Source organism: Panthera leo, chromosome B3 (assembly GCF_018350215.1).
Source record: "Panthera leo isolate Ple1 chromosome B3, P.leo_Ple1_pat1.1, whole genome shotgun sequence".
NCBI classification, from domain to species: domain Eukaryota; kingdom Metazoa; phylum Chordata; class Mammalia; order Carnivora; family Felidae; genus Panthera; species Panthera leo.
In genome coordinates this window covers 1362714-1390698 of record NC_056684.1, presented here as the reverse complement: position 1 = coordinate 1390698, position 27985 = coordinate 1362714, and the positions used below count along the sequence as shown (strand labels likewise).

Sequence of the window (27985 nt, the reverse complement as noted above, 5' to 3'; positions counted from 1 at the left end):
GGGTGGTCACGCTGAGGTATTAAACGCTGTACGGAAAGGGGGCCTGTTTCCTCGCAGAGACACTGAAGAGCAAACCCAGGGTGGCGAGGACAAACCAGCAACCCCGGTGCTGTTCTCCTCTGAAATAGCTCACTCTTGATTTTCAGGCGACATTAAGACAGCATTATAAGAGACAACATTAAAACTGTTACCTACGTGAGACTCATCTGGTGAAGGCAGTTACGCAAGAGGTGCGGGGAACCATTTCCTCCAAAGAGATGTTTAATTATTCTGAGAAAACCGTCCAAATCAGGAGAACAAAATCCGGCTTGGAGTCCAGTCACACGCGAACCAGCAATACACGCCCAGGCTCCTCAGAGACCCCGTGGCGGGACGCTGTCCCTTGCCCCGCAGAGCCTCTCCAGTGCCACGTGCGCCCTTCCCTCGGTCTCGGTTGAAAACCCCGATCACCGAATAGGTTGCTATACACACTTTATCAACCGAGAAGACAATCCCCAAGAATTCTTACTTTGGAAGTATTTGGTTTGATGGCTTTCTCTTCCCCCTACTTGCCAGACGGGGTCGCGCATACGGAGACCTGATCTTCTAAAGAAAAACCTAGAACGTGTGATGCAGCAACGAAACGGCACAGTTTCCTGGAAAAACACGTACCTCTGAGAGGGGTGCCGGCCAGGGGCGGACGTGTCGGGCCACCTCAAATTTCTGCACTGCTTCCAAGGGTGTGACCCGGTATTTTATGGACCCTACAAAGTTGGTATTTCTTTTTTGTTTTTTAAATTTTTTTCTTTAGTCTTTATTTTTGAGAGAGAGACAGCGTGTGAGCAGGGGAGGAGCAGAGAGAGACAGGGAGACACAGAAGCAGGAGCAGGCTCCGAGCTGTCAGCGCAGAGCCCGACGCAGGGCTCGAACTCACGAACCGTGAGATCATGACCTGAACCGAAGTTGGACTCTTAACCAACCGACTGAGCCACCCAGGCGCACCAAAGTTGGTATTTCTGAAACACTCCACAAGTTTACAAGGGCAAATAAAAAATACTCAAAAACTGGGATGCCAAAGGCAGCGCGGCTCCTGGAACCAGCTCTCGAAATCCCCGCACCTGGAATTGGACTTTTTGTGATCAAAGCTTCGGCCTCACAGCTCTGACTGGGACTCAGATCAGGGTCTCCCGACAGCTGTCACCCCAGACCTTTCGCTGGAGCTGTGTCCTCCCTGGGGACCAGACACCAAGTCTGCCAGGACCAAGATCCTGGGGTGAAAAAACGAGGCGGGGGGGGGACGACGAAGACAAGCCAGTGGCTACGTCAGCAGAACGGGACGAATTATGAAAGGAAGGGCGAGGGTCGGTGACAAACGTTTCACCTGTGCGGTCCCCTCTAACCTTCACAACGTCCGTCACAAGGAGGAACTGTCCTGTCCTCCACTCCAGCGACGAGGGAACAGCCTTAGTGACATGATGGAAGCTGCCGGGCAAACAGCCAGAAGTGGCAAAGCACACGTCCCAAGCTGGAGTCTGCGAAACCCAAGCACCGAGCCGTGTGGACAGCCCAAGAGAGCACGTACAGACTCTGACAGGTGAGCCGTGGTCACCGGTCCATTCGAGAGGCCTTTCCTAAGCAGCAAGTATGTGCCAGCTACTGACGGGACGGACGGACGGATGGGGACACACACACACACACACACACACACGTCTGGACTCCAGTCCCTGCTTTACCACTACATAGCTATGCAACCTGAGTAAGGTTCCAGCTTACACGAATGACTCAGAAGAAAATATGCATATATTTCTACACACACATATACAGTCCGAAAAAGAAACAAAAGAATATTGATAAGCAAATAGGACAAAGCATAACAACTGAGAATCTGAGAAAAAAAGGAGTAGGAGTTCCTTGTACTATTCATGCAATTTCTATGCTAAGTTTAAAATTAAATCAAAATAAAAAGTTACAGAAAAACTCACAATGGTGGCAAAACAAAATCACATGACCTGCTTGGTAACATTAGCTGCTTAGGTTTAGAAACAGGGTATGCGAACGGTAGTCCGAGATTAGAAAGTAAGAAAGTGATCAAAGAGGGGTCTGCCAGGGCACCGTGGCTCAGTTGGTTAAGCCTCCGACTTCAGCTCAGGTCCTGATCTCACAGTTCGGTTCGTGAGTTCGAGCCCCGCGTCGGGCTCTGTGCTGACAGCTTGGAGCCTGGAGCCTGCTTCGGATCCTGTGTCTCCCTCTCTCTGCCCTTCCCCTGCTTGCATTCTCCCTCCCTCTCTCCCTCCCTCTCTCTCAAAAAATAAACATTAAAAATTTTTTAAATGAGGGGCGCCTGGGTGGCGCAGTCGGTTAGGCGTCCGACTTCAGCCAGGTCACGATCTCGCGGTCCGTGAGTTCGAGCCCCGCGTCGGGCTCTGGGCTGATGGCTCGGAGCCTGGAGCCTGTTTCCGATCCTGTGTCTCCCTCTCTCTCTGCCCCTCCCCCGTTCATGCTCTGTCTCTCTCTGTCCCAAAAATAAATAAAAAAACGTTGAAGAAAAAACAAATAGAAAAAAAAAAAAATTTTTTTAAATGAAATAAATAAACAAAGAGGGGCGGGCAGCGGGAGAAAGAAGAAACAAGAGTGTTAAGACTGGGGCTGACCAAGCTGAAGACCCAGTGGTGGGGAGAGGAGGAGGGCGGGAGGGGTGGGGCTGCAGCCACAAGACCCCGCCCCCAGATAGAGACCTCATCAGCTGTTTAAGAGATGCAAAGTCACCCCACAAGGAGCAGCCACTCCTCCCTCGGAACCGGAAGAGCCACCAGCACAAAGAGGAGCACACCAAGTGCTGGTGACAGGGAAGACAAAAGGAATCCTCACGGGCGCTGCTGCTGGGACTGTGAAAATTGTGGTTTCTTACAAAGTTAAACTTGCAGTTCTCATATGACCTGTAATTCCCCTTCCAGATTTCTGCCCAAGAGAAACAAAAATGTCTGCCATCCAAAAACTTGTACATAAATGTTCACAGTGGCAAGACGAGCCAAAAACTGGCAACGATCCCAATGTCCACGAACCAGGACACGGATAAATAAATACAACGTGGTCGGTATCTACACAATGAAAACTAACCAGCAATAAAAAAGGACAAGCCAAGAGCATTCAATGGGGGAAAGGGCAGTCTTTTCAAAAAAGGTAGTGGGAAAGCTGGATATCCACAAGCTAAGGAATGAAGTTTGACACTTACACCATGTACAAAAATTAACTGAAATGAGTCAAACACCTAAATGTATAAACTATAAAACTCCTACAAGAAAACACAGGGCACAAGATTGGACACTGGATGTGGCAATGATTTCCTGGATTTGACACCGAAAACAAAGGTAACAACAGATAATCTGAGCATCATCAAAGTTAAAAACTTTTGTCCAAAGGACACAATCAACAGAGTAAAAATAAAAAGGCACCCCACGGAATGGGACAAAATATGTACAAATGTGATTACTGGATAAGAGATAAATATCCAGAATATATAAGGAACTCCTAAAAGAACTTGAATAGACACCTCCCCAAAGATGACATACTCATCTAGGCCAATAAGCACATGGAAAGATGCCCAGCATCACTGATCATTAGGAAACGCAAATCAAAACCACACTGAGATACCACTTCGCACCGTCTGGATGGCTATTTTCAAAAAGAGAAAAGTTTTGGTGAGGATGTGGAGAAATGAGAACCCTTGTGCACCGGTAGTGGGAATGTAAAAAGGTACAGCCTCTGTCAAAGAGTGTGGCGGTTCCTCAGCAAGTTAAATCCAGAATTACTACATGACCCAGACATCCCGCTTCTAGCATAGAAGCAAAAGCTGTGAAAGCAAAACCTGGAAATTATTTGACCACCAATGTTTACAGCAGCATTACAGAAACAACCCAAATGTCTGTGGACAGACACGGTGAGACAAAGTGTGATCTATACACTCACCATGAAATATTATTCTGTCTTTAACAGCAGTGAAATTTTCGTATGTGTTACAAGATGAATGAACCTTGCAGATCGCATGCTAAGTGAAATAAGCCAGGTACAAAAAGGACAAATTCTGTATGATTCCGCTTATACAAAGGACTTCAGGGGCGCCTGGTTGGCTCGGTTGGTAGAGCATCCAACTCTTAATCTTGGAATCGTGAGTTCAAGCCCCACATTGGGCACAGAGAAGAGGAAGAGAGAGAGAGAGAGAGAGAGAGAGAGAGAGAGAGAGAAGAAAAGAAAAAACCTCAAATTCTCAGAGACACAAAGAAAATAGCAGTTACTGGGGAGCAGACGATGAGCTGCTGTTAAATGGGCACAGAGTTTCAAGATGGAAAAAGTTCTGAAGACGCACAACAGTGATGGCTGCATACCAGCGTGCGTTCACTCACTTACAAGTGATTTAATGCATATATTTTATGCGTATTTTACCACAATAAAAAATAAGAAAAGAAAAAAGGACCAAGCTAATGACAGATGTCACAACATAGGTGTACCTCAAAAACGTGCCAGTGACAGCAGTCGAACTCAAAAGTCCACATTAAAATATGGGATTCCACGTACACGTTGGGAAAGAGCAAATCTACGGAAACAGAGAGCAGATATACTGGTTACCCAGGATCGGGATTGGGAACAGGACCCGTTTACAGACAGGCTTGAGGGATCTTTCTAGAGTGACAGACATGTTCTAAGTGGAGTGTGGTAGTAATCACACAACTGTGTGCATTTATCTAAAATTTCTGAAGTGAACACTTATTAAATGGGTGAATTTTATGGCATGTAAATTATACCTCAATAAAAAAAAATTTATTTACCAAATTAGAACTTAAAAAAACGCACACGCCTTCTGGCGTGGGTGCAGATAAACTAGATTTTATACAAACTAGCTCAGCTTCCTGGCGAGACTATAAAGCAGTGCAGCTTTTCTCCAGAACAACAGGTTAAAAATGCTTCCAGTCTGACCCAAAATTCCACTTCTTTGAATTCATCCTAGGGACATAATCAGGCAGCACTGTTTCTAACAGGAAAACTACTAATCGCAACGGGAAAAGAATAGGGGGCTGGCTCAAAAACCACGGTGCTTCATTTAACAGGGCACAGGACAGCCGTGAACCGTGATGCCGTCACTAGACTTCTGCACGCAGGTTACCGCCCGGGCTGTCTCCTTTCACGTTGCACCTCTAGCAACCGACACGCTACCTAAGCACGCAGCAGACGTTCGTGTTTCATGTGACTGAAGATTACAAGGAAAGATTTCGCAATATGAAATTGTGATTCCTCAAAAAATTAAAAAAACATTTGCACGTGCACAGGAAAAAAAAAGCCTAGAAAGATATAAAAGCAAAATATCAACCTTCATCTCTAGGTAGCGAGATTAGGAGAGAAAAATTTTTTAGCCTGTCCATTTTCTAAATTTTTACCAATTAACATGTATTACATTCCTCAACTGGAAAACAACTTCAGAGGTGGAGCCGTCTCAGGCAATAAGGGGTAAGGCTTGGTCTACGCAGTGGGTTGCTAAAGGTTTATGGAGGCAAGTCAAGAGTGTTTTAAAATTTTTATTTATTTATTCAACAAAAATTAAGCACTTCCTATGTGCCAGCCACTGTTTGGGGCCCCGAGATATAGGAATAAATAAAACAAACCCAAATCCCCGCATTCACAGAAGTGGAAAGTCACCTGGATGCTTGAACGAGACCAAGTAGAGCTGAACCCCGGCGCCAGGACCCCCCATAAACACGAGAGTGATGCCCGCAAGACGACGGACCCGCAAGCTCACCGGGTTTTTGCCTGGAAGAGTAACAATCCGCCAACAGCAAAGGGAGCGAGTGAACACAGACCTCGCGTCCCTTTGAGCTGCTCGGTGTGGAGGACAGCGCCAGCAGCCACCAACTGCGAGAACCGGTGGCCTCTGGGGAGAGCCAATCTGCAGCGAGGGCAGGCAAGAACAAAACACTCGTGAGGAGTTAGATCCTGTCCCCCAGAAGAGAGCCGTGGGGCACGGGGCGGAGGACACGGCACTTGGCACGGGAGTGAGACGGCATGGCAGGAACTGACTGACCTCAAAGTTCTTCACCAAGTTTAGGCGGTCTGTAGCTGAGGAGGTATTCTGAAGGTCAACGATGCAAGAGGAACCGTGACGTGGTCCTCGGGTGCTGGGCCAGTATGTCTCATTTATCTCTGTGTCCCCAGAGTCTAAAAGAGAGCCACGTCTGTGGGCTAATACAATCAAAAACCCTCAATGATTTGCAGAGAGCACCCTTAAACTTCAAAATTCAACGCAGCTCAGTAACTTGTTCCAAAAAAATACCTTTGCCTGACTTCGTAATTTCTTTCAAGGGAACTTTATCGTCGGCTTTGCCAACATGGCTTTTTAACTAACACCTTAGTGATTTCTGACCTCTCTTTCAAACGCAAACCTGTCAGGTCCTTACTATTTCACACCCTGACCTTTTATGCAATTACACCTGGTTTAAGCCCTCGTCCTTCCCGCTTCTCTGCCAATTATGCCTCGATCATCACGATAAGTCTCACTTAATCTCTTGTCTTCTTCCAGTAGCTACGCGTGTGCCATTCTCACTTCTGCTGCCCGTGTTACTAACCAGTGAAGCTGAACTCTGGGTACCTTAAATGACGTAGACTTGAACAGACTTTATTAAAGAGGGGCAGAGTGACCTCAGTTCAAACCGCAGTGGATTCTTACTAGCTGTGTAACCTTGAGCCCCTCACTGCCACCACTTTACTGCCGAAGTAAACGCTAACGCGAAGGCACGTGATCAGACCACTCTCCAGATCAATAATCCAATGGCTCTCCATCACCAACAGAACAGGCTCTGCTGGCCTCTTTCTCATCCATTTCTGCTTCACGGGGGTCTTGAAGCTCTCAGCTTCTCTGCTGTTAATTATCATCTTGCACACGCTTTGCTCTCCAGCTACAAGGCCTACCCTATCCCATCCCTTTCACGCACTCTGGTTAACTTTTAGTATCTTCTTAACCTTAGTACAAGCACTTTTTCCCCGTGTAAAGTCTGTCATTCTCTGCTCCTATTAAACCTGATGTCTTTTCTCTTCATATCACTAAACATTTTTTTTTTTTAATTTTTTAACGTTTATTTATTTTTGAGACAGAGAGAGACAGAGTATGAACAGGGGAGGGGCAGAGAGAGAGGGAGACACAGAATCCGAAATGGGCTCCAGGCTCTGAGCTGTCAGCACAGAGCCCGATGCGGGGCTTGAACTCATGGACTGTGAGATCATGACCCGAGCCGAAGTCGGATGCTCAACCGACTGAGCCACCCAGGCGCCCCCATATCACTAAACATTTTAATCCTTTGTGTATGTTTCCCCAAGATATCCTAAGTTCCTGGCATAGCACCCAGTAGGCGCTAAAGAAATTTGGGGGATCAATATTGATCAAATATTTGTCAATGTGGGTACCACCACCAACAGCTCACAGGGCTAGAAATTTACAAATGAGTAACTACGTAAAGAAGAAAACACAGTGCTCAGTGCACCACCATTTTTATCTGCACCATAGCCACATCAGAAGTTTTTGTAAAGGAAAATTAAGGAAAGTAGAGTGACTCATTAATAAGTCTGTACAAAAAAATTCTGATTTTTAGCTCACAGGAAACCAAAGAACCAGAAGAGGTGAACTCAGAAGGCAGGGAGAAGGCATGGTCCCGTTCTTACAAAGATCCTTGACAGCTGGGACCCGACCAATGCCACCATCTGACACTCACTGGGACGGGAAGGAGCACTCCCTTTCACCTCTCCCAGGCAGTATCTGAAAGTGACCCCGAGATCACAAACCCAAGGCTCACAAAGATTAGTAAAAAGTGACTCAGATGGCCACGGAGCTATCAAAACCTTCCTGGCAGTCTCCCCACCTTGACTATCTTTTCCTCTCCAAGTAGATCTGAATGGCAAGATCACGCGCTGGTGTCAGGCTTCCCAAATTGAACACAGGCTCTGCCACTCAGTCAGCTGTCTGACTTTTTAAGTGGCCTGCACTCTTTACGCCTCTGTATCATCATCTGTGAAACGGACAATAACAACACTCAGTTCATGATTCTGTTGGGAGCACTTGAAAAGTTCCTGTGGGAACAAAGGGAAACTTCCTTAAGCTGATAAAGAATCTCTATAAAAATCGTACAGGTAACATCACACTTGATGTGATCCCACAAAGACCAGAAACAAGGCAAGTGTGTCCCCTCTCGCCACTCCTTTTCAACATGGTACTGAAGGTGCCAGCTAATGCAATAAGACAAGAGAAGGAAACAGAAGGTATGCAGATTACAAAGGAGGAAATAAAATTGCCTTTGTTCACAGATAACGTGATTGCCTTTGCAGAAAATCTGAATCAACAACAAAAACTTCTGAAACTAGTAAGTGATTAAGCAAAGTTGCAAGAGTAAGGTTAATATAAAAAGCCAACTGCTTTCCTATACACCACCAAAGCGGAATTTGAAATTAAAAATATAATACCATTTACATTAGCATCCAAAAAAATGGCATACTTGGGTAGGATAAGACAAAATATGTATAAAATCTATGGGAGAGAAACTGCAAAACTCTGATAACAAAATCAAAGAAGAACTAAATAAATGGAGAGATAGTCCATGTTCATGGGCAGGAAGACTCAGTATTGTCCAGAGGTCAGTTCTTCCGAAATTGATCTATAGTGAAATCCCAACCAAAATCCCAGCTAGTTATTCTGTGGCTATCAACAAACCGATTCTCAAGTTTATATACGGAGGCAAGACTTATAACAGCCAATACAGGGGTGCCTGAGTGGCTCAGTCAGTTGAGCCTTGACTCTTGATTCTGGCTCAGGTCATGATCATACGGTTCATCGGATCTAGCCCTGTGTCGGGTTCCGAGCTGACGGCGCAAAGCCTGCCTGGGATTCTCTCTCTCTCCCTCTCCCTCTCTCTCTCTCTCTCCCCCCCCCCCCCGACTCTCCCCCACTTGCGCACACTCTCTAACTTTTTTTAATGTTTATTTATTTTTGAAAGAAAGAGAGGGAGACCCAGAATCCAAAGCAGATTCCAAGCTCCAAGCTGTCAGCACAGAGCTGGATGCAGGCCGCAAACTCACGAACCATAAGATCATGACCTGAGCCGAAGTCGGACCCTCAACCGACTGAGCCACCCAGGTGCCCCTCTCTCTGAATAAATAAATAAAATAAAGTCATTAAAAAAATAGCCAATACAATGCTGAAGAAGAACAGAGTTGAAGGGCTGATACTGCTCAACTTCAAGATTTAGTATGAAGTTACAGTAATCAAGACATGTCGTATTAGTCAAAGAACAAATAAATAGATGACTAGAACAGAACAGAGAACCCAGCAAAGATGCATATAAATATAGCCAACTGATCTTTTAACAAAGGAGCGAAGGCAATACGATGAAGCAAAGACGGTCTTTTCAACAGATGATCCTGGAATAACTAGACTTCCACATGCAAAAAAAATGAATCTAGACACACACTTTACAACACTTCCATAAAACAAATACAAAATGCATCACAGATCTACACATAAAACCCAAAACTATAAAACTCCTAGAAGATAACAAAGGAGAAAATCAAGTTGACCTTGGGAATGGCAATTACTTTTTAGATGCAACACCAAGGCCATGATCCATGGAAGAGAGAATCGGTAAGATGGACATCATTAAAATTAAAAACTCCTACTCCGAGAAAGACAATGTCCAGAGAATGAGTAGACAAGCCACAGACTATAAGAAAATATTTACAAAAGACACATCTGATAAAGAACTGATTCAAATTATACAAAACTTGGGGCACCTGGGTGGCTCAGTCAGTTGAGCGTCTGACTTTGGCTCAGGTCATGATCTCGCGGTCTGTGAGTTCGAGCCCTGCGTCAGGGTCTGTGCTGACAGCTCAGAGCCTGGAGCCTGTTTCAGATTCTGTGTCTCCCTCTCTCTCTGCCCCTCCCCTGCTCGTGCTCTGTCTCTCTCTTTCTCTCTCTCTGTCAAAAATAAATAAGCGTTTTAAAAAAATTTTTTAAAAATTATACAAAACTCTAAAAAGTGGGCCAAAGACCTTAACAGACAGCTCACCAAAGACACGGCAAGAAAGCGTATAAAAAGACATTTCACGTCATACATCAGGGAAATACAAATACAATGAGACAGCCCTACACACCCATGAGAATGGCAAAAATCTGGAACACTGACAACACAAAATGCCGGCAAGGATGTGGAGCAACCGGAACTCTCAACCCTCACTGATGGCAATGCAAAATGATACAGCCGCTTTGGAAAACAGTACGGTGGTTTCTTACAATACTAACTACTTACTTTACAACCCAGCAACAACAGTCTTTGTATTTAACCAAAGGTGAACATGGGAGTTTTACGGCAGCTTTATTCCAGCTGTTAAAACTCTGAAGCAACTAAGATGTAGGTAAATGGGTTAATAAACTGCGGTCCATCCACACGATGGAATATTATTCAGGGCTAAAAAAAAAAAACGAGCTATCAAGCCATGCAAAGACGTGGGGTAAACTGAAATGCCTATGACTAAGTGAAAAAAAGCCATCTGAAAATACTACATACTGTGTGATTTCAACTATATGACATCTTAAAAAAGGCAAATCTGTGGAGATCATAAAAAGATCAGTGGTGTCAGGGGCTGAGGAGGAGAGCGTATGGGTGAACAGAAGGACTACAGAAGATATTTAAGGCAGTGAAATACTCTATACACTAACATACACATCTCATCATGTTTGCCCAAACCTGCAGAATGCACACTACCAAGACTGAAGCCTGATGGGCTCTGGGTAGTTATGATGCATCAATGTAGATTCATCAATTGCTTAAATTTTTTTTTTTTTTAATGTGTATTTAGTTTTGAGGGAGACAGAGACAGAATGTGAGGGGGTTAGGGGCAGAGACAGGGAGACACAGAATCCTAAACGGGCTCCAGGCTCTGAGCTGTCAGCACAGCGCCCGACATGGGGCTCAAACTCGCGAGGTGTGAGATCACGACCCAAGCCAAAGGCAGACGCTCAACCAACTGAGCCACCCAGGCACCCCTGGATTCATCAACTGTAACAAATGTACCACTCTGGGGAGATACTGGTAGGGTTGGGGGGGGACGCAGAGGACATGCCTATGTGAGGACACAGCAGGTATATAAGAAGTATCTGTACCTTAATTTGGCTGGGAACTGAAAATTCCTCTAAAAACATTAAATCTTCAGGGCGCCTGCGTGGCTCAGTCAGTTAAGCATCTGACTCTTGATATCGGCTCAGGTCATATCTCGCGGTTCGTGAGATCGCACCCCAAGTCAGGCTCTGTGCTGACAGCGTGGAGCCTGCTTGGGATTCTCTCTCTCTCCTCCTTTCTCCACCCCACCCCTCCCCTGCTCTCTTTCTCTCAAAATAAATGAACAAACATTAAAAAAATTACCTCTTTAAAAGAAAAAGCTGATGTGTCTGATAACCTGTTGGAAAGGAGACGTGATTTTTCCGACCCCTCCCCCCCACCCGACACTGCTGTCACCACTTCTCTGCGCAGAAGCCTTCACTACCTCACCGCGGCTCAGCTGCACCAACCCCACAACCAGAGTGCTGTCCACACCTCGGCACTACCCCAAGAACCCAGGAAGGTGGAGCTCACTGGACAAGCAGGAAATTATACCCGCTGAACAAGGAAACCTTTGGTGGAAGTCGTCCAAGAGTCTCTGTTCCTCTCTGCTTTACCAGTTCAGCGTTGTTCCTTTTCAGATTAGAGAAGAAAGCTTTTGCTCTACATTCAAAATAAAATAAGTAAATAAACGAACAACAAATAAAGAAAGAAAAAGGTGGGGGAGGGGGCTCAGTCGGTTAAGCACCGGACTCTTGGTTTAGGTTCGGGCTGTGATCTCACTGTTCCTGAGTTCGAGCCCCACATCCGACTCTGCACTGACAGCCTGCTTGGGATTCTCTCTCTCCCTCTCTCTGTCCCTCTCAGAGACTAGCCTCAGTATACACAGCTTGGCAAGAATTTGCTTAGTGAAGCTATTATTTTAGGCAATTAAATAATCTGTCAAGAATAATTTTTCCCACTCAAAATGATTCTATTTCATAAAGTTGCATAGCGACTGAGATTTGATATTCATTGAGAAAAGAGATACATCAAGGGCGCCTGTGTGGCTCAGTCGGTTAAGCATCTAACTTCGGCTCAGGTCACGACCCCGCAGTTCGTGACTGCGAGCCCCGCATCAGGCTCTGTGCTGACAGTTTGGAGCCTGGAGCCTGGAGCCTGCTTTGGATTCTGTCTCCCTCTCTCTCTGCCCCTCCCCCATTCACACTGTGTTTCTCTCTCTCTCTCTCTCTCTCTCTCTCTCTCTCTCTCTCTCTCAAAAACAACAGGGTAAAAAAATTCACAAAAGAGATACACATTATACATTTTAAGCGATTACCTAAAAAATTAAGAAAAATTGTTGTGTATTCTATTCATCAAAACTAAGTTCTACGTTTTCGAATTATGCATTATTTAATTGTTATAATAGGTAACACTTAAAATCTATTAAGTAAACTATTAGCTTGCATGTTTATTATTTGAGAAAACAGCAAAAGATTATTTTGGATGCTAAAATATGGCAAATTAAAACTTCTGAGAGTAGTATGGAATTTCCTGCCTCTAAAATACTTTAATGGTAAAAACAACACAACACAAAACAACCCACCAAAACTGCTGCTTTTATAATGGACAACTATGAATTTTAATTAAAAGTTTATAATTACATCAAGCCCCAACTACAGTTAGAGATTCGATCTGTTCAGAAACGGAGTATTTACCTACATTTCTAAAGTCCTACCCATTTGACCTTTTTCTTTCAACACCAGGTTGCTTTCAAAGCTACAGATGAAAAGGCACTTTTTTTTTCAATTGAATAAAAGTCCTCTTGCCTTAAAACATGTTGGAGGGGGTGGTAGAGATAAATAGAATATGAAGGAAAATATTTGAAATGAAAATGATTCGAAATCAACTAGGTCTCAGTTTACCTCAATTCTCTTTCTAGGCCAAATCAGCTGCAGTATTTAACTTTTTTGAGGCCGTAACATCAGATGTGACACCTACTAGTCGGTGGCTTACTGGACCTGTGTTCACAAGTGGACGCTTCCTTCACCGGGTTGCGGAAATGAACAAGGTCTACATTGACAGCGATTTAAGGAGGTCGTTAGCGTTCCCAACAGCTCGGATAAGGTGCTGCTGTTGCACTTGGCCTCATCTTCCTCTGACACAGCTTGGTCCCAAGCTTTTATTACATGTGAGGATTTCAATGGCTTTGAAATTCAAAACCAGCTGCTTTTGGAAAACTACCTGTATCTTTCGTATGCCTCGTTCTTTTATCTTCTTCTATCCTGGGGATGCTAAAGTGTCATATCTTTTTCGGAGCGTTCAAAAAAATTGTCAAAAATGTTTTTTTGAAAACCCTTCAAGCACTTTTAGACTCAGGCAACTGGTTTTGAGATGCCCTGGAAGGGGGAACTCCAAGTCGTTGGTTAGAGCACAAAATGAAGCGGCTGGGAAAGAAGGGGATGGAGAAGCAGGGGCCGGCCTGGGAAGGCTTGGCGGTTGAGAGAAAGGACTGTGGTCTGGCAAACCGGGGTTCAAAGTGTGCCAGCCGCCCACCAGCAGAGTCAACCTCGGACAAGTAAGTTAGCCTCTGCAAACTGTCTCACGTGTTGAATGAAGGTAACGCCACGTCTCCGAGTTGTTTGGGGACTACCTCAGAGAATGCTGAGCGCAGAATCAACCGGTATTATTATTCGCCGGAGGCAGTTCACGAAGTTCAAAGAGCTAGGAGGACCACTAAAGAACTCTGAGAGGAGAAAACGGGGAAGAATGTACAGCAGAGCCGGAACTGGATGAAGATTAGGGAAGAGCCGGCTTTAGCGATGTAAATGAGAAGCCTCCGCGTGGCCTGAGCAAAGACAGTGAAGAGAAACCGTGGGTGGACTGAAATACAATGGATTTCAAACTGATAGGAGGGGCACCCGGCTGGCTCCCCTGCGGAGCCAGCCTCTCTAGATCTCTGAGCCCTGAGTTCAAGCCCCATGACGGGCGTAGAGATTACTTAAAAGAAAATCTTTAAGAATAAATAAATGTATAAAACTGATAGGAAGTCAGGGCTCACTGGGGGTGAAGGAGAAGGAAGAATCAAAACAAAACCCAGCTTTTGCATACCATCCACCCTCTGGGACAGAGGGGAAGGGAGGGTTGTAAGATACTGCTGGGAGAGCTACAAAAAGCAGAAAGCAGCTAAAATGTAGGCTTGCCGAGTTTCATCTAGTTTTGGAAGACACGTTTGTGAGCCAGATGAATACGGGTTTCAAGTGCAACCAAAAAATCTGGAGTTAAGATACAGATCTTGGGAGCGTTACTACATACAGTACAGGCGGTTAACTGAAGCCATGGTCCTGGAGGTCACCCAAGAAGTATAGCCTGGGAAGAATGTTAAGGTCAGAATCCTATTAAATTTTAGTATTTAATGGCTGTAAGAAGAAACATTTGCAAAAGGCAGAGATCGCAAACAGAAGCTGAGGCAATATCACTAAACTCATGGAAGAGTTTCAAGAAGGAAAAAGTTGTTAATGGTGCTAAATTTCATTGGGTAATTAAATACATACTCCACAAAAATCCACTGGTGGGGGAGGAAGGTGCTTATATCAGGGACAAAATATAAAAGGTCTAAAGAAAGATAGATCTGCTCCTTTTTACCGAAAAGTTTCAAGTTCATTTTTTCTAATGACATCCAAACACAAAAATTCAGATTTAGTCCAACAGGTTCACAGATACATCAGTTAATAAGCACTCCCTGCAAAGTTATCAAGAAACAATTACTTCCTAAAACACTGACCCATTTTTTATAAAAAAGCCATACAGGAAAACGCTGCAAAACTGCCAAGTCCCCCTATCACACAGAACAGGGAGGCCTTGTCGATAGATACTAAGCCACTGGTTCTAGGTTCTTTCAAGTTTTACCAACTTACTGCCTATGAACATTGTTTCCTTACGTCAGCAGAGGGGAAAAAAATGCTGCATTCCCCCTGAACGGAGACTAACAATAGAAACTTTGAATGTAGTGATTAACCCCTCTAGATCACTTTCTTCCCCAACTGTTAAGGAATAAAACGGAGCTATCACTATTCTTATCTTGCCTCAACATTAGATCCCTTGAAGTCTTCTTCTCCCTCGAGAAAACTGGCTTCTACCTGTGAATGAAACCAATATACCGACGAGCACCTGCCTCTTTGCCATGCATGTACCATCTATCGTACCGGCCTCGGCCTCACACAACCAGGGAGGAGCAGACTTGTAGTATATTGCTTTCAGACCAAGAAAATATCCATGATCTAAGTATTTAAGCACTAACACACATTTTAAATATTCAAGGGAAGCCCAAACAATGGTTCTACTCATGAGGTATTTATCTGTGTAAACCCTGACACGTCCACAAAATTTAAATGCGTAGAAAAATGCATCTGATGGTAATTCTTTCACTAATTAAAACCGATGACTGAAGTTTTTTTCTTTTACTCAACTGTTAGGGAAACCCAAGTGTCTGGAAAACTGAAAACTCTTTACCTGTAACAAACGAAATGGCACATTAAAAAAAGTTTTCCCCCGAAACAAACACAATGACCAACACAGCGACATCACACTAGCTCTGGAAGTTGGAGAGGCGATGTTATTGGCAACTGAAACAGAAACTCACAGAAAATGAGTTAAATTATTTAAATTGCAGCTGAACTAGACGAAGATTCTACATGGTCAACTACTGTCGCGTCAGGGAGTGAGAGCCTGCCTCCCATTTGTCAATTAACTCAGTGTTTTTAATTGTCTTGAGTTTTGCCGTCAAACAACTTTTTCACTTTAACCCAGAACGTCGGTTAGCAAGTTCATAACCCCAACAGTTACAGCCTCCCCGCTGCACACGAGCTGCCCAGGGCACAAGATCAGCAGTTAGTGCCCAACACAGAGGGCTCCCGGAGACAGACGGGACCGGGGTCGAGGACGGCCGCGTGCGCACAGTCCTGGCGTCTACCTGAAAAGCCACGAGATACCGGAAAGGCGCTCGCATCAGGCCATCTCAGGCTGCAGATCGACACACGCCAAGTCCGTTTCTCTCGCCTACCGACAACCCGGAGGTGCACAGGCAGTGACGAAGGCTGTCCGCACCCGTCCGGAGGCAGGGGTGCGGGCGGCCCCCCAGCAGCCCCTCTACAATGTCTGCGTACAGCTCCTGGGGGGAGAGCACCTCTTCTGCGTGTGCCCATGGGACAGGGCGCCCACTGCAAAACCTGTCTCAACGGCAGCCTGGTACTTACTGGCAGCGACACGTACCGTAAGTACGATACCCCACGACGATGTAATTGTTCACTTACACGGGAAAAAACGTGCCCAGTTTTCTTTAGCTTATTTCCACGTCCAGAAAATGGATTTAGGTTCATCTACAACTTGGAAAACGGGACTTAAAGTAGGTTATCAGTTTAGGCAAAAGCTAATCACCAAACCGGAGAGCTTCAGAGGTGCACCCTAACAGAGCGTTTAAGGGGCATGTCCCATTAGAGAAATCGTGAGGCACATCCTGCCGGTGGCGGCATAAACTGGCATCACCTGTGCAGAAAGCAATTTGGCCACTGAAGTGTTCGCATCCTTCCATCTACGTAAACCCGCTGGGGATTTTTCCGAAAGAAAAATAATCTTGGGGCGGAACGGGGAAAGAGGAAATCTTTTGAAACGTACACACAGAAGTGTGTTTAATGCAATACTGTTCAAAATGGTGAAAAGTTAGGAACGGTCTGAATGTAGTACAGGCAAAAGACTGGGTGAATTAAGGTCCCACTAACCTAAAAGAACGGTAAAATTAAAATAGTTTTAACGGATGATAGAGTCTCGTGAAAGAGAATATAAAGCCGCACTAATCGACCATCGTGGGGAAAACACAAGAACCTGGTGAAGTACAGAAGAGGGAAAAAAATAACAGCACCACACAACGCTCTTACGGGTGTTGCGGGCGACTTTGTCTGATTTTATCATCGCTGTTCTGGGACGGTTTAAGCAATGCTAGAACAGGCAAGCACTAATTAAAAACGCTTTGCAGGAGCTGAAGGTGCAGCAATGTGCTGCAAACGCAGTTACACTGTGGCCGAAACGCTGAGCCGGCTCCGCCCGGCACTGGGCCGGCGATCATTCAAACCAACTTTTACACCCCGATTTCTAGACCAAAGGGCAGCGAGGTAAAGAAAACACTCCGGTACCCAAAGCACTGTAATTACTTATCAGTAAAACGGTGTCAACAGACTCGCAGATACTTTTTACAAAGTTTTGACCGCCTACCTTCAGCCTTCGAAACTATAAACGCATCCATTTCCTGTTTCAAAAGGGCGTTTCTTACCTCTACCCTTCAAAGAAAGGAAGTTTGAATGAAGGAGAAGGCAGTTTTACCTCGTTCTACACAGAATGCACTCGATGAGCTTTCCAAAAACAAAATTACGAGCCTACTAAATCTGCAAACTTACACTACCCAGAAGTTGGTGGGGGAGGGGGCGCCCTGGGGGCAAAGACGGAACTCAAAGGGCTGGCACTTCAGGCCCTTGGACACCAGAAACGTGCGCCCACCGCAGGTGCCTCTCCCGGCACTCGGCGCCCCAAGTTTACGGAAAATGACCCACCGCACACCTCGAGATGTCATTTATAAAACCGACAAGCGACTGCTCCCACGTCCAGCCCCAGAGAAAGCCTGTCGCCGGGGAGGACTTCGATCCCCACGATCTCAGCGACACTCAATTTCTGAACTACAGACCACGATAAAACAAAGTCAAGTTTGATTCTCTCAACACCTATTTCCTGTGCAAACAGCCCTTTTGTTCTGCTCCCCTGCTTGATTTTAATGTTCGGTTTGCGTCAGAAAACAGCCACCGTGACAGAACCTAGCATACACAGCAGCACACAGGAGCAAGAGCGTAAAACAAAGGGTTATTAAAAGATCGGAACAGAAATCCTACCCACAAAACCCGCACAATTTTCTGTTTGCTTCCCCTCAGATTAACTTCACTTGAAGCTGTGCTCCGCCGCAACCAAGCCTGGGCCGCAAGCTCCTCCTCCTGCGCGGCTACTGGCCGAGGACGGGACGCCCCGCCCCGCGGGCCAGGCCCGTCGCTGTGATTGGAGGCGGCGCACATCCATCATCTTAAAGAACTTTTCCTTGCTAGCAGGTTCGGCCGCACACACTAAAACCCCCTGATAAGCTGGTTTCTTAAAGAAACAGGAGGTCGTGTTTCGGTTTTCCCATCACATCCTGTTTGCTTACTCTTTTGTCTGGGCAAAAAAATAAATACTCTACGTAACGGCAACGAAAACCTGGCAGAAGCAGCTTTAATTTGCAGTTCAGTGACCGACTGTTTAAAATGCAATGCTGTTGGCCTAAATCATGTTGTATTTCTACAGAGCCATGAAGGTAAAGTTACACTTTATAAGACAGACTCCTTTTTCAATAGAGTTCACATTTTGCCTGAATTTTTTAAAGTGGCAACAGAAAATCCACGGCACAATTTTGCTAAAAGGAAGAAAACAGTATTTCCTCTAGGACTTAAAAATGCGATGATTTCAGGTATGGAAAATATATTTTTCCATATATATTTCTAAGTTACCAAATTCACTGATACTGTGTTCTCAGCATCACAACAAAGTGAAAATTTTGGTGACATCAAACCCTGACATCTCTACTTAAAAGGGAAGGGAAACACGGAGGCAGAAACACTATTTCCGTATTAGCAGGGTTAGCGGTCTGACCTGAGCACTCTGCCACGGCCAACAGGGAGCCACTGCAAGCCGACACCCACGAAAGGGAAAGGCAACCTGCTCCAAAGACATGTCCACAGACAAAGTTCAGGAAGACTGAAGTTGCCTTATGCTTAAAATTACGGTTGCCTTTTTAAAAAAGGTAGACCAAACTTTGCAGCCCACTGGAGCATTCGTTCACTTAAGGGGGCAAGGGCGCGCCGAGGTGCAGCCACAGGTAGGGTATATTCGCCCCGGAAAATGCGAAGTCACATTAATGTTACCTCCAGAGACTCTACAGTCTCTACATAAGCACTCGGATTTTTCAACAAACAAAAAGACCGACCATGACGCTATATATTACTAAGTTTGCTATATTTTACTATCTTTACTTAAGTTAGAACTGCTTATGTTTTAGTTCCTCGGCCCATCAACTATTACTGTCACTAATCCTTACCTGACCGAATAGCATCATTCAACTTGTTCAGTAAAGTGTAATTTTCACCTCTACCAAAAATTTTAACTGATTTATGAGAAAAACCAAAAGAGTAAGGCAAATTAAAGTGGTTCTTCTTAAAAATACTTTCAGTAAGTTTCCACAACAATTTTTTAAGTTGAACGTACGGTTCACAAAGCTCAGAATCTTGCAAGCGTCATTCCTCACAGAAAACCCATATACTACAACACAAAGCCAACAAACTCGTTTTGAATACAAAGAGAAGTCTGTATGAAACTGAAAATGCACATAATTGCAACTAGACATGAATATGGAATAATACCCTGCAGAAGCCCAAACAGCTGCATCATCTATTATGCCTTTTAAGTGGACAAATTGAAAGAGCCAATTCACAGAGGCCTCGTCCCAAGATCCTTTGCAAGGATTCACTGCTGTGAATGCTCAGTACTTCACGAGTCAAGTTCAGGTTTTCTTCCCACTGCGTGCACACTCTTGCAAAAGAACACTGGAAGCAGAAGAGGTACAGGGGCAGGTACAGGAAGGGCACATAGATTGAGTTACAGCATAAAACCTGGAAAGGAAAACGTTTTAGATGGCCACAATTTGATAGGGTTACAGAAAAAGATGGCAAACATTTAAATCTTAAAATGTGGCAGGCATAAAATTAGTACACAGTTACAGGAACCAAAAAACCTTTGCTCTGACATCAATTTTTCACTTCAGAGTTAATTATTTGTATAAAATAGACACCTATCACATACACTAAAATAATACCGGGACCCCTCTCGATCTGTAACCAGTAAAGAGATATGGACTTAGTTATGCCGGATTGTTCGAAGATCTCTAGGACCTACTTGGAAGAACTTCATGGTGACAAATACCATTTTAGGTGGCTCACAGTTTAAAAATACGAGGATTTTGTTCCATTTCTCAATCAGTAGAAGAAAACAGCAAAACTAAGTAAAAGGAAAGCAATACCACGACCGAGATTATTTGAAAACAGTATCGCTTCATAGGAACAAGAGGCCTGTGAAAGCTCCAAGGCTCCCTGATTGCCTGTGACAATACCACTTTTTGAACACTGAGTGTTCAAAGGATACACAGTATATTCTTGGTGGGGGAGGAGCTCAGAAGCTTCCCCAAACCTATTAACCGACCAGAGTGTAGAAGATAACTAGCCAGAACAACCTGGTCCCATCTCAGTTTAAAAACACCCTCCCTAAAGAGGAAGTGCCCAGATTAATTTTTGGTCTGGTACAGAGCAGGATAGGGTGAAAGCTTTCTTAGTATCTTAAAGGGCTGCAAATAGCTCAAACTATTCCTCTTACAACAGAAATTAATCCTTGGCATGATCCCTGGACACCAACAGGTGGGTTTATGCAGTAGTTGATAAAAGGGCCAGCTTGACATTCTCAGAGCATGACCGGGTCACTAAAGATATAGTCTGAAAACCACTATCTAATGGGGGAAAAATATATACACGTATACTTAAAGAAATATTTCCCTGACAAATATACACTGCTTACAAAGGTGAGGCCCGTATTTGAGTTTCCAACTCCTGATGTGTGTCTTCCGTCCATTAGAGGAAAACGACAAAAGGTGAGCCCTGGCAGCAAGGGAGTGGTAAAGGCCCCTTCAGCAAACTACTAATCACAAAGGGAACATTAAGGATAGAAAAGCACAAAACAAGCTGAGGTGTCTTTCTAGAAGACAATAAATTGCTTTGTTTTAAATCTAATGGGATAAACAAGGTCACCAATAAATGTAAACAAAAAAGAACAGGGATCACAGTATCAGGACCAAAGTATAAATAAAGGAAAAAGCAATCACAGTACTCAACTCTTAAGACTGAATAACTGTAACGTTTCGTGTGCCAAATAACATACCACAGACGATCGAAGGAAACTGCTAGACACAGAAAAATGATGGAAAACAGACTGGCCGACTTGTAGGTTCCCTCTCTCCTTAGCAGCCTAAGCTAGAAAAAAATAAAAGATAAAAAGATAAATGATCCACACTAATTATTTAATAAGATTAATTTTTATATAGTTGTCAAAAAAAAGCTGTTTTTTTACAACAGGCATGGAAAAAATTTTTTAAATTATACTCACAGACAGCTAACAATTTTGAAATGCACAAGGTGAACAGGTAACATCCTCGGATGACTATAAAGTAATGTTCAAAGTCAATACGAAGGTTATTAACTCATCAAACATTCTGAACCCCTACTACACCCGGGGCACCACGAGCTGCTGTAGACGCCACCACAAACTGTCCCGCCCCTGGAGAGACTCAGGGTCCAAGTCAGCTCTGTTGTCCAACAGGGATGTGACAGGAACCACAGCAATTTTCGGCTTTCCGGGAGTCACGTTAAGACATTAAAATAGTTCAATTAACTGTCGTCATATATTTTACTTAACACAAACCATATAAAATGGCATTGCTTCGATAAGTAATCATTTTTAAAACTGAGGTTGCCTTTTCTTTTTTTGTGCTGCAAATCAAGTTCACATTTCATACTTACAGACCAACTCGGACTTGCCATATTTCAACAACCAGTAGCTACTTAAATTTCTGTCTCTGCTGTCCACACTAGCCACGTGTGCCTGCTAGGCAACTGGTATGTTACTAGTAGGCTGAGGAACTGAATGTTTACTATCACTTAATTGTACTTAATTTAAATAGCCACAAGTGGCTATGTACCAGATTGGAAACAACAGCTCCAGCGGAAGAAACAGACACGAAATAAGACAAATCACACACACTTAATGAATTGCAATTATTACAAATGTTTGCAGAGGAAATGTCCGATATGAAATGAGTAAATACAGCCAACGGAAGGACTACACCTCTTTTGGCACCTTTAAGGAAGGAGCTTCAAGGAACTCGCAATTAAGCAAAAAGGCACAGCCTATGCAAAGGTCTTGAGTGGAGGAAAACTGAAAACACGGTAGAAATCATGAAGGAGAGAAGCAAGGGGTGAGATAATCTAACTTGTAGGAGGCTGACTTGGGTCCCAGAAAGCAGACAGGACAGGAAGGCGGGGAGCGGAAGCAGCCCTGTCTAGGACACAATGTGAGTCCCCCAAAGTAGCCTCCAGCAGCCCCACTGCCCGCTCAGCAAACTGCAGTCATGCCAACCTTCCGTCAAACCCTAATCAGGTCAAGCTCTGCGGCCCTCCTCGTGCCAGCGGTTCTCTGTGCTTGGAAGCCTCCCCCAGCTCTTTCTGGATCTTAGAACTCTGCGTCACAGTTCCAAATTCTCCACGGCACAAGCTTTGGGCTCAAAACTATTTATTTACGAGGCAACTCTTACCAGACAATTTTGCCAGAGACATTCAGTGTGCCGCCGTTATTATTATCGTATTATTATTTTAATGTTCTGGAAGATTGGGGAAGGTAAAGAAAACTCCCCAAACAAACCTTGGTACCACATCAGACTTAAATGTGACATCCTCACAAACACGTTCTCAGGACATCCAATTAGCACCTTCCAATCTCTATCAGCACACCCCATTTCTTTCCTTCCTAGTACTTGCCAAAGTCCAAAATTCTTTATTCATTGGTTTGTCGACAGCCTCGCTTTCCCAAAGACCGTGAACTCTGAAAGCAGAGGCCCCAGACAGTTCACGTTGGCAGCCTCAGTACCACGCACCCCCCACCTCACCCCACCCCCAGCACGGAGCACCTGCCAGGAAGACTGCTAAGTAAATATTTCTATCTGTCACGGGTCAGGATGTAAGGATCCCAGCTAAAGCCCTTCTCAAAGGAGAATTTAACAGCATTAAATTTTTTTATTATTACACAACACAAACCATTAAGCGTAGAAATAGATTTTACGTTTTTAACGTAAAAATTCACACCCCCCCCCCCCAAAAAAGTGAAGACCCTGAGGAATCAACTAAAAATCCCAAGGACAAAGCAACAGCCAAAAACTGGGGGAGGAAAAGGGAGGGAGACTTACAGCAACAAAATAAAAATACATTATTCTGCCCAATTACTAAACAATGCGTGCCAGTCTCAAGTCCTTCATATTGAACAGAAGCTAAAAAGAACCAAGTATATATATGCTTTCAGTATACGATAAAAGCTTTATTTCAAGGCAACAAGAAAAAGACTTTTGTTAATGGGGCTAAAACAACGAATTATTGAGGAAAAATAAGGGAGGTTATTTCACTTCACATATTATGTCAAAACAAGCCCCGGGTGAATAGAGAGAGGTAGATGTGAAAATGAAACCACAAAAGAACTAGAAGAAAACAGTTATCTGGACAAGAGAATCCATTAAGTACAAAAGTAAAGGAGAAGCTGTAAAATTTCTTAAAAGGTAAAAACTCAAGTTTAAAAAAAAAACAAAACACCGTAAGCAAATAGAAGGGATATGAAGAACCAGGGAAAAGATGTTCAGCGTGTGACAAAACGCTGCTATCCTAAATCTATAAAAGAATAAAGAGGCATCGCAATGATAAAACACCACCCCAGATGAGTAAAAGACAAATTAGAAGAAACAATACCCACCACTCCATTCATCATCATAATTAATCTAAGAAGTACATCATGAATCTTATGAAAAGGGAAGGCACGAAAGAAAATCAAGTGTTGGTAAGGATATGGAAGAGAAGACGTGTATTGTCTCACATTTTTTGGTAAACTTTATACTGCTTTGGCCAACTGTGTATTATAATGCTAGTTAAATTTTTTAAAGTAAGATTTGGCAATATTTCTAAAAAGACAAAAAACGTTCACTTGCTTTGACTCTGTAAGACAGATCGAATCCTAAAGAAAGATGTAGCTCTTAAGAGCGTCTTCACCACAGGGTGACGGCGACAAAAAGATAAAGCAACAAGTCACACCCAGCAGGTGAGGAACCACAGGAGGATGGAAATGGCATGTGCCCTGGCAGAACCCTGTCACTACCTGCGGCTCTAACTTCTGCCCTCAGGTCGAAGACAAGAACCAAACAAACCACGTCAGAGGACAGGTTCTAGGAGAAGCGCGGCAGAGTGACCCAGTGGGCAGGGACTGCGGCCTGTGAGCGCATCCCTGAAGGAGTGCCATCCAAGCAGAAATACGGTGGAGTGTGCCAGGCAGGAAAACCCAACAACTTCGACGCCAGCAGCTCGGCATGCTCAGGAAGCCCAAACAGACCAGGACAACAGCGGTGCGGGGCTCGGGGACAAGGCAGGGCCGGCCTCCCGGGGCAACGCTGTCCCGACAGAGCCTGACACGAGTCCCAGCTGCATGTCACGTGGAAAACACACATCGGATTTTGAGGCCAGTCTAAAAAAAGTTAAGTAAAACATCTCGATAACTTCTTATGCTAATTACTTACAGAAACCCTAATATTTTGCGTTTAGCAAATTATATCTCACCTGTTTCTTTTTTTAACACGGCTATCAGGAAATTTTAAATTACTTACGTGGCTCCCGTTATAGTCCCATTGGACATTACTGCTCTAGGGTCTAGGTGCCACAGTAAAAAGTTTCAATTTTATTTTGTGTATGGAGAGTCATCAGAGGGTGCCGAGCCTCTGATGCACACATTTAAATTACTGCCGTCCACAGCAGCAGCGCCCAGACTACAGGAGAGCGGGCACTGGGGCAAGGGGACCACGCGGATGACTACTGGTGGCATCCTGTGTACAACGGAGGTGCGGAGACAGATGGTCTTTGGGGGGAGTTGTGAAGGGAGAGGCAGTCTAGTGTGGTTTACGATTCCACTCTCAACCGTCCAGAATGTCCACGACCGAAAAGGCTGGGGGTACACTGGCCAAAACGTTAACAACAGTTATCTATTCTTTGTAACTTTCTATTTCTTCTGAAAGTTTGGGGGGAAAACACACATTGCCCTTAACACAAAAAGGAGGGCTTTTTAAAGCTTTTAAGGATACATGCGTTTTTGGTAGGGTGTAACAGCCCTACCAAGAAAGCGCACCCTGCTCTCTGCAAACTACACATGCTGGCAAACTACCACACACCCCCTCTACTGGGTCCTTGAAGTCAAGTTACTCGAAGCTACTATAAACGCCTATTACTCGCACTCGCCATTTTCCGGAACCGAATAGCCCCCTACCCCTGAGCGCACTGCCGGGGGCGTGATGCGCGGCACACAGCTCTGGAGGGCACACCTTGGGGTGCCTGCAGGGCCGGGGATAAGGGACTCAAAGGTACTCAAATGTGTGGTGAACTTATCCTAACAGCGAGAACACATCCTTCTCCAAAAACGTTCCACAGGACACACACGGTGTGAGCCCACAGGAGAGCACCCGGGTCCCAATCCTCTCCCGTAAAGCGAGGCTCTGCCATCTGACAGGTGCTTCCCTTACCCGAAGTCTGCAAAGCTAGGAGGGTAAACTGAGGACAGGTTTCTCTTCCAGGAGTATGCTACGGAAAAAGAGAAGGTTTAAGGAATTTGCCAGAGATTACACAAAGCGGGGTGGCACAGAGTGCTTCATTTCACATGCCATCAAGTGTTTTTTTTCTACCGTATTTACTTCTGCGTTGAGAAAGTAGCGAGCAAACGGTGCCCGACTTCGCAGTGTGGTTTCAAAGGAAAAGCGTCCTTACACGCACCTTGATGGGAATCTCCGTTCCTCCTGCACCTGTTCAAAACCTATTGGCCAATCGCTACGGCTGCGAATCTCCCATTAAAACACACCTATTTTCCTCCTGACCACCTAAGACTCCCTAACGCAAGCTACCTGCATCGTTCACTCCAGAGAATGTCTGGCGCTCGTGTGCCAGGAGCCAGACAACAAGAAATGCTCCCAAGAACACGGCTGCTGATAGCAAAGCACGGTGCAAAATATTTCCAAGTGCCTAACCCTACTCGAGATGAACACAGTATCGTACAGCGAAGAAGTGATAGATGGCCACCGGCTCTTTTGCAATCTGGGGGCGCCCGGGGGGCTCAGTCCATGAAGTGTGTAGCTTTGGCTCAGGTCATGATCCCGCCGTTTGTGAGCTCCAGCCCAGCGTCCGGCTCTGTGCTGACAGCTCGGAGCCTGGAGCCTGCCTCCGATTCTGTGTCTCCCTCTCTCTCTCTGCCCCTCCCCCACTCATGCTCTGTCTCTCTTCCAAAAATAAATAAAGATCAAAAAAAAATTAAAAAAAAAAAAAAAAAGGAATATCTATTGGAGGGGCGCCTGGGGGCTCAGTCAGTTAAGCATCTGACTTTGGCTCAGGTCATGATCTCCTGGTTCATGGGTTCGAGCCCCGCGTTGGGCTCTGTGCTGACAGCTCGGAGTCTGGACTCTGCTTCGGAGTCTGTGTCTCCCTCTCTCTGCCCCTCCCCCGCTCACGCTCTGTCTCCCTCTCAAAAATAAACATTAAAACAATTTTTTTTTTTAAAAAAAGAAGCAATCTGGACAACCCACTGCTTGAACACACACCTGTGCGTGGTGGAAAAAACAGGGGAATGATAAACACCCAGTTGACTGGACTGGATTGATGACCTACGTAAGGGGGAGGGGGAACAGAGCAGATAAGAAACCCAGGGGCAGATCCAAGTTTTATTCCGGTTTCTGGTTTGGGAGCGACAAGTCCAGGATTTTCACTCTGTTTTTCTCTTTATACGCGGCGGGGCTGTGCGTTCTTCTGCGACAGCAACTATGTCTTTCGATACTTTTTTTTTCCCCCTTTGCTTTTCGGAAGACGGCTTTCCTGAGCGTTAACTGCTGTGCGGAGAGGCGTCCACGCGGGACGGGGAGGCTGCGAGCAGCTGGGACAGACCCGCACGCCCAGGAAATGGTCACCGAAGCCCAGACAATAGCCCCTCCAGTCCCACGCTGGCCGCCGGCACCCCGCTCCCCGCCCGCTGCCTTCCTTCCACCGTAAAAGGCCGACGGAAAAAAGTGGAGGCAGCCGGCTGGGTAAAGTCAGATGTGCCCATTTTGCAGGAACGGAGCGCTTCCCCCCGGAAGCTGCGGACGGCGGCCCTACGGTCACTAACCGCCTCCCCCCCGCCCCACCCCTCCCCACCCCACCGACCCGGCGCCCCCGGGGTGTCACACGGCGCCCCTGCCCGGCCCCCCCCGCACGCCCCGACACGCCGCTGCGGGGGAGGGGCGCTCGGGACCCCCGCCCCCCGCCCGCGCCGTGACAGGCGGGACCCCCCGCCCCGGGGCCGCAGCAGGTGGAGGCCCGCGTCCCCGGGACCCCAGGACCCCCGCTCGCCAACTGCTCGCTACCGGGCCGGGGGTCCGCGAGCGCAGCCCCCGGCCCGCCCCCCGCCCTCGCTTCCGCCCGCCCGGGAGCGCCGCGGCCGCGCCTCAGCCGCGCCTCAGCCGGTGGGGGAAGGGAGCGGCCCCGGCCCCCCGGCCCCCCGGGCTCCGCCGCGCCGCTCACCTGGCGGCGGCCTTCCCCGCCTGCCGCGCTGCCCGCCGCCGCCGGTCGCCGGTCGCCGCCGGAGAGTGGGGACAGGTGAGGCCGCCGAACTCCTGCTCGCTCCGGGCCCGCCGCCGCCGCCGCCGGCCCTCCGTCCGCTGTTTATTAAACTTTTCTGTTTGGTTGTTCGGCCTGTGACGCGGCCGCGGGCCCGAGCTCCGCGATTGGCCGGCGCCCGGCGCTGACGCGGCGCCCCGCCCGCCGCCTAATTATTACCGGCCGGGAGGGGCCGCGGGGCGAGCGCGCGGGGGGCGGGGCCTGGCGCGCCGGAGGCGGGGCTGGGGCCCGCGGCGCCAGGCGATTGGCCGGCGCCCCGCGCGGAGCCGCTCCCCCGCCCTTACCGCCCGGCGGGCG

The 27985-nt window shown here is 46.1% G+C and overlaps 1 protein-coding gene across 5 annotated transcripts in view; it reads right to left on the bottom strand.

Annotated features, from left to right (window-relative positions):
- Positions 1–27793, bottom strand: part of ZFAND6 (zinc finger AN1-type containing 6) — a 74020-nt gene extending 46227 nt beyond the window's left edge. For 2 of the 5 annotated variants that reach the window (XM_042940806.1, XM_042940808.1), the window contains exons 1-3: positions 6050–6207; positions 5768–5914; positions 4485–4570 (exon numbers count right to left, since the gene is read on the bottom strand). The gene's annotated coding sequence lies outside the window, so the exon portion shown is untranslated. Of the gene's footprint in view, positions 1–4484; positions 4571–5767; positions 5915–6049; positions 6208–18016; positions 18109–21134; positions 21227–27592 lie in introns of those variants that run through there. The other 3 variants (XM_042940809.1, XM_042940811.1, XM_042940810.1) reach the window with 3 other exon arrangements.
- Positions 27794–27985: the final 192 nt, after the last annotated feature.